Source organism: Micromys minutus (genome assembly GCF_963924665.1).
Source record: "Micromys minutus genome assembly, chromosome: 17".
NCBI classification, from domain to species: domain Eukaryota; kingdom Metazoa; phylum Chordata; class Mammalia; order Rodentia; family Muridae; genus Micromys; species Micromys minutus.
The window spans coordinates 49,460,981-49,466,980 of NC_137952.1; positions in this window are offsets into that span (position 1 = coordinate 49,460,981).

Consider the following 6,000-nt stretch of genomic DNA (forward strand, 5'->3'; position numbering starts at 1 on the left):
ACTGTAGCATTCTCTTTAGTAGCAGAACATTGGGAGCCGCATAAATGTCTATTACTGGAGGACTGATAACCTAATAAAATACAGTGCATCCACACAACACAACACTAGATAGGGTTTTACATTTCTATTATATCCATCTTCTTGTCCGTGTGTGTGTGTGTGTGTGTGTGTGTGTATGTGTGTGAATGTGTGTGTGAGAGTATGTTATGAGTGTGTGAAAGTGTATCTGTATGTGTGTGAGTGTATGTGTGTGAATGTGTGTGTGTGTGTGTGTGTGTGTGTGTGTGTGAGCCACACCATGCCTGCACAGGTCAGAGAACAGCCTGTGGGAGCCAGTTCTCTTTTACCAAATGGCTTCCAGGAACTGAGCTCAGCTAGTCAGATTTGGTATGAAGTGATTCCTGGGCTACGCCATCTTGCTGGCCCAGATTTGTGATGTTAGAAGCTAAATTCAGGTGGTTCAGCAGCTAAGAATGTGTACTGCTCTTGTTCAGGACCCACATAAAAAGTGCTCACACCTATTACTCTGTTCCAGGGGATCCTCTTCAGGCACCTGCACACATAAATAAAGTTTTTAAAAGGATACACACATTAGTATTTATAAAAAGCTATAAAAGTTACACAAAAATGCCACTAATATTTGCACCCCATTGGCGTTCCCTCCGTCTTGTGAAATAAAACCCTCTTACAACACTGGCTAACTATGGCTAACTATGGAGGAGAGCTCCGGGCAGACGAGACACCAATTCTGAGGCACTGCATTTCTCTACATATATTATTATAAATATTTGTAAAATTTCCTCTTGGAATGCCACATAATTTGCAATAACTGGAACACTCCTTTAGTTCTAAAAGTAGATCCTTTCTCAAAATGCATGCATCCCGAGGAGGCTCAGAGCCTGTGAACTTCAGCCTTTTTTTTTTTTTTAATGACCTCTGAGATCCACCAATCTGGCCCGGCTGCGGAACCTTGGAGACCTCCGGGTGAACCAGTCCCTATGTGCTTTGTGCATCAGTTACAAGAGCTCACAGCTGCTGCTACTTAAAATGCTCAGAAGTCAGGCCTTCTGTGTCGGTCACAGGTGATAACTGGCCCCTTGCTCCAGGAAGCACTTAATTATTTTTTAAGATTTATTTATTTTATGTATGTGAGTACACAGTTGCTTCTTCAGACACACCAGAGGAGGGCATCGGATCCCATTACAGATGGTTGTGAGCCACCATGTGGTTGCTGGGAATTGAACTCAGGACCTCTGGAAGAACAGTCAGTGCTCTTAACCACTGAGCCACCTCTCCAGCCTCAGGAAGCACTTCTAGGTGCCATTCACACTATAGAAAAGTAACTATAAAGTAACTGGGAAGATAGTCCAGTGAGTTAAATGTCTGCTGAACAAGCCTGAGGACCAGAGTTTAATCCTCAGCTTCCATGTAACATGCCAGCACTGGGGACACAAAGCCAGGTGGACCACCAGAGCTTACTAGCCAGCCAGCCAGCTATCTAGCCTAACTGCAGAGCCACAAGTCCCAGGGAGAGAATGTATCTTTAAAAACAAGGCACTTGAAGGCTCATCCTAGCCTAGACTAGCATACCTCCAAAACACTCAACTTTTGAAACGATTTATTTATGTATGTATGTATGTATGTATGTATGTATGTATGAATTTCATGTATATGAGTACACTGTCTCTGTCTTCAGACACACCAGAAGAGGGCATCAGATCCCATTACAGATGATTGCGAGCGACCATGTGGTTTCTGGGACTTGAACTCAGGACCTCTGGAAGGGCAATTAGTGCTCTTAACCGCTGAGCCATCTCTTCAGTCCCAATTTATTTGTCTTTCTTTTGTGTGCATTGGTATTTTGTCTGCATGTGTCTGTGTGAGGGGGTTGGACCCCTGGAGTTTGAGTTACAGACACTAGTGAGCTGTCATGTGAGTTCTGGGAATTGAACCCGGGCTCTCTTGGAAGAGCAGCCAGTGCTCTTAAGCACTGAGCCATCTCTCCAGCACCCCCACCCCCAATTTGTTTGAGATAGGGTCTCTCTGTGTAATCTCGACTGTCTTAGAACTAGTTATGTAGACCAGGCTGGCCTCAAACTCACAGAGATTTGCCTCTGCCTTCCAAGCCTTAGAACTCAAAGTGTGCTCCACTATGTTAGTCCAAAAAAAAAAAAAAAAAAAAAAAAAGACAATTTTGCCTATCTATAGAGACTGCAAGCCGTCTATCATAATTCAAACTAGTTCCTCCATTTGCCACATATAAGCTTTGTTGGGAAAGCTACATGCCCCGCCCCTAGCTGACGTCGCTACATCCCTCCTAAGGATCCCTCACCACGGAGTATAAAGGCAAATGTCTTCGCACAATCAGTGAGCCCTTTTCCAGACATGAACAGACAAAGAACTTGTCCGCAGTTCATCAGCTCCTGGGCCTATGCCCCAGGGCTGTTTCTGACTGACCACTGCAACTGTCCTGTGACAGAGAAGGGAGGGGGCTTCCTGGTGAGTGTAAGCCTGGGCAAGACGGAAGGGTCCGGAAACAAGATACCTTCCATGGCGGAAGTCCTCAACCAGTGACAGATGAGGGGTTTCATGGAGTGTCCTCTCCCTCCCCCTCTAGAGGTCAACCAGTCACATTTCCTGCCTCCCAGAGCTCCAGTTGCCCCAGCAGGGACCTTCCAGCTTCTGTTCCCTCTACAGACTCTCTTCTCTTCCCGTCACCCTAGCCCAGTCCCTATAGATGCATCCTGGAATTACCTCCCGATCCCCTAGAATTTCAACGTTTGCTTCAGACTTAGTTTCTTATAAAACTGAACCCAGGATGGCTTCCCACTGTTGTACTGGCTTCAGCTGGCATGTATTAGCAACATCCGAAAGACACCCCTGAGTGACGGAGAGAAACCTGGGTCCCGAGAAGCCACATAATTAACTGGGCATCTTAGAGTTGTCTGGTTTAAAAAAAAAATTTTTTTTTAAAGCTGGGTGGTGGTGGCAGCACTCACACTTAATCCTAATGCTAGGGAGGCAGAGGCAGAGGGATCTCTGTGAGTTCGAGGCCAGACTAGTCTAGAGTGAGTTTCAGGATAAGCTAGGGCTACACAAAGAAATCATGTCTCAAAACCCCAAAAACCTTTTTTGTTTTAATTTAAAAAAAAAAAAAGTGCGAGTGCGTTCGAGGGCGCGCGCGTGTGCGTGTGTGTGTTTGTGTGTGTCTTCTGTCTTCGTGAGAGAAGGTACTAGAAGGTGCCAGGAGTTGAACTCTAAGTCTCTGCACGAGCAGCTAGTGCACTTAACTGACAAGCCATCCCTCCCGCTCCAAGCATTCTGACCTTAACCCCTACACCTGCCCAACATCTATCTTTCCTCTGGGTCCGTCACCCTAGCTTTCTGCTGGGGAGCCACTTTCTTAGGAATGTAGCCAACCCATTCTTTACCCCTGACTCAGGGGCAGTGGGAGCACGTGCCAGACCCAAAGAGCGGCACAAAAGTCTCAAGTGTGGATGGCCATCAGGCCCAACCCCGAACCTGCTTGTAAAAAGCCATGACGGGAAGAAAAGATGCTCAGCGACAGAGGACGTCGCACGGCGCTTCATCGCTACAGACCTAGCTGCTTGGGAGATTCGGAATTACAAATTCATGAGCACATAGAAAGATCCCATTTCAACTTATAAAAATACAGAAAAGGTGGAGAGAAAGGTCAGACAATGCCATTTCTTGAGTATTGGGTGTAGTTACCTTGAAACTGGAGCTTTTAAAAAATGTTGCGCCCATGGGGGCGGGGCTGCGTGCGTAGGGGCGTGGCTGTGTAGTGCAGAACTTGGAGGCTCAAGGACAACTTGTGGGAGTCAGCTCGACTCTGGGTTGCTGAGGGTAAACTTCGCTCAGCAACAAGCACTTTTAACCTCCTGAACCATCTCAGAGGTCCAGAACCTTCATCTTTTCAGCCGATTCCAACTGGGAGGCTTCCGGCTAGCTCCTGGTCGTGACGTATGTAAACTACTGCTAATGCCATTTGAAGCTAGGTTTCTGTCACCCGAAACTGTACGAACTGTTTAATTAAAGAAAAAACTAGCCCAAGGAGAACATTACCTTAGTCCCGGTACCTATGTGACACCAGACAGTCAGTTACACTCATTTTTGTCTCCATCAGCTGTGTAACTGGGTGGAAAGACTTGGAGACTCTGTGCCAAGACCCACAAACACATGTCTTCAGCAGCATGTTTTCTGAAGTCGGGGTAGAGTCCCTAATGATGGCTGTACCGTGAGTCCCAAGCTCAGCCCTGGCCACCACTGCCGGCCTGACCAGAGATGGTTACTGCAGCTCCGAGGTTGCATTCCACTCGCCTGGTGCTTTAGGAGAGGTGGGGCAGACACCTCTGGAATTTGCAGATGGCCAGGATCCGAGCATCCTCGGGCATCAGGAAGGGTGATGCTCGTCAAAGGCACCCTGACTCTTGTGACTTTCTCTGCAGGGTCCCAGTCGAACCTGTAACCTTTTTTCCACTTACAAGGAAGAATGAGGAGAAGAGGTGTTTTGACCAGATTTGAAAGTCTCTGCACCAACTCACAGAGACAGGGCTGCTGCCCCCTGGGGTGTTTTACAGGTGTTCCAAAAGACACCAGGGAGGGGTACCCAGGTTCCTGCCTGGCAGAGGGTTAGTACACAGACTTTTCTTCCTCTCCCCTAGAAGCAAAGCCACCGTTAGAAGAGAAACAGTAACACATCACAAGCATCCAGCCCATGGTGTAAGGCCTGGTGAGAGAGAGAAGCGGGGAAGGCAGAACTGAGGGAAGAGAGGAGGAGAGGGCTAGAAGGGGAAGGATGGAAACAGAGGGGAAATAAGACAAGGGCTATGCCGTTCAAATTCCCCTAGACCAAGGAGCCCAGCCAGGACAGACAGGCCTAGGCAGTGAGAGGCAGGCAAGCCCAGCTCTCCCCAGTCAAAGAAGACAGCAGCACACAGTGTGTCTAGGCTTTCTTGGCTAAGGTGCTTCCCAAGGGAGGGACTAGGCGCTTCCTTCTGCCCGGCAGTCATCGAAACACCACAGAAACCACCTTCTCACCCACTCAGCCTGCGGCTTCCCCTTTTCCCTGTCCTGTCCAAAGGCGGACTCAATGGTTAATCTCTCTCACATCTAGGAATGGAGCTCCACAGAGAGGAGACTGGGACATTCCCAGTCATGTGCCCTAAAGAAAAGCTGTCTGCTGCCCAGCCACCCAGCAGTTACCTCAACAAATGTGCGTCATGCCTGAGCTAGCATCTTCTGCTCCAGGGTTTGTCATAGGCTTCACCTAGGGCGAGCCTCCAGGGAGGAAGCAGGGCCCTTCATCAAGCAAGTCCTAGCTAGCAAATCCACAAACCACAGGAGCCCCAGGCGTATCTAAGCTCCAGCCTCTCAGTGCTGGGTTTATCTCACCCACCTTTTGCTCTACCCATCTGACAGGATCTGTCTCCTCAAATCCTCTCTACCAAGACAGAACCATTAACCTCCCTCCAAGTAACTGTGTCATGACACAAAAACCCTCAACAGGAGAGCTAAACCTCAACACCATTTTGTTTTGGGGCTGGAGAGATGGCTCAGTGGTTGGGGGAACTGACTGCTCATCTAAAGGACCCAGGGTTCAAATCCCATCACCAACATGGTAGCTCCCAAGTGTCTATAACTCCAAGATCTGATGTCAGTCTCACCCAGATACACATGCAGGCAGAAAACATCAACGCACATAAAATAAAGGGAAATAAATAGAAATTTTAAAAAAAGAGAGAGAAGCTTCACACGAACATTTCATTTATTAAAATAATTTCTGTAAACTCTTTCAGAAAGAATATACATTTTTCCTTGCTTGGGAAGCGTTTCAAGGCACCATAAGATGACAGTCTCTTTAAGAACACCCCTCTCTCTATTCATATGCGAAAATTCTATTAGGAAAAAAAAAAACCACACACATAACTGATAGACAGACACATACACAAACCCGTATGTGACCTCAGCCACCAAGAA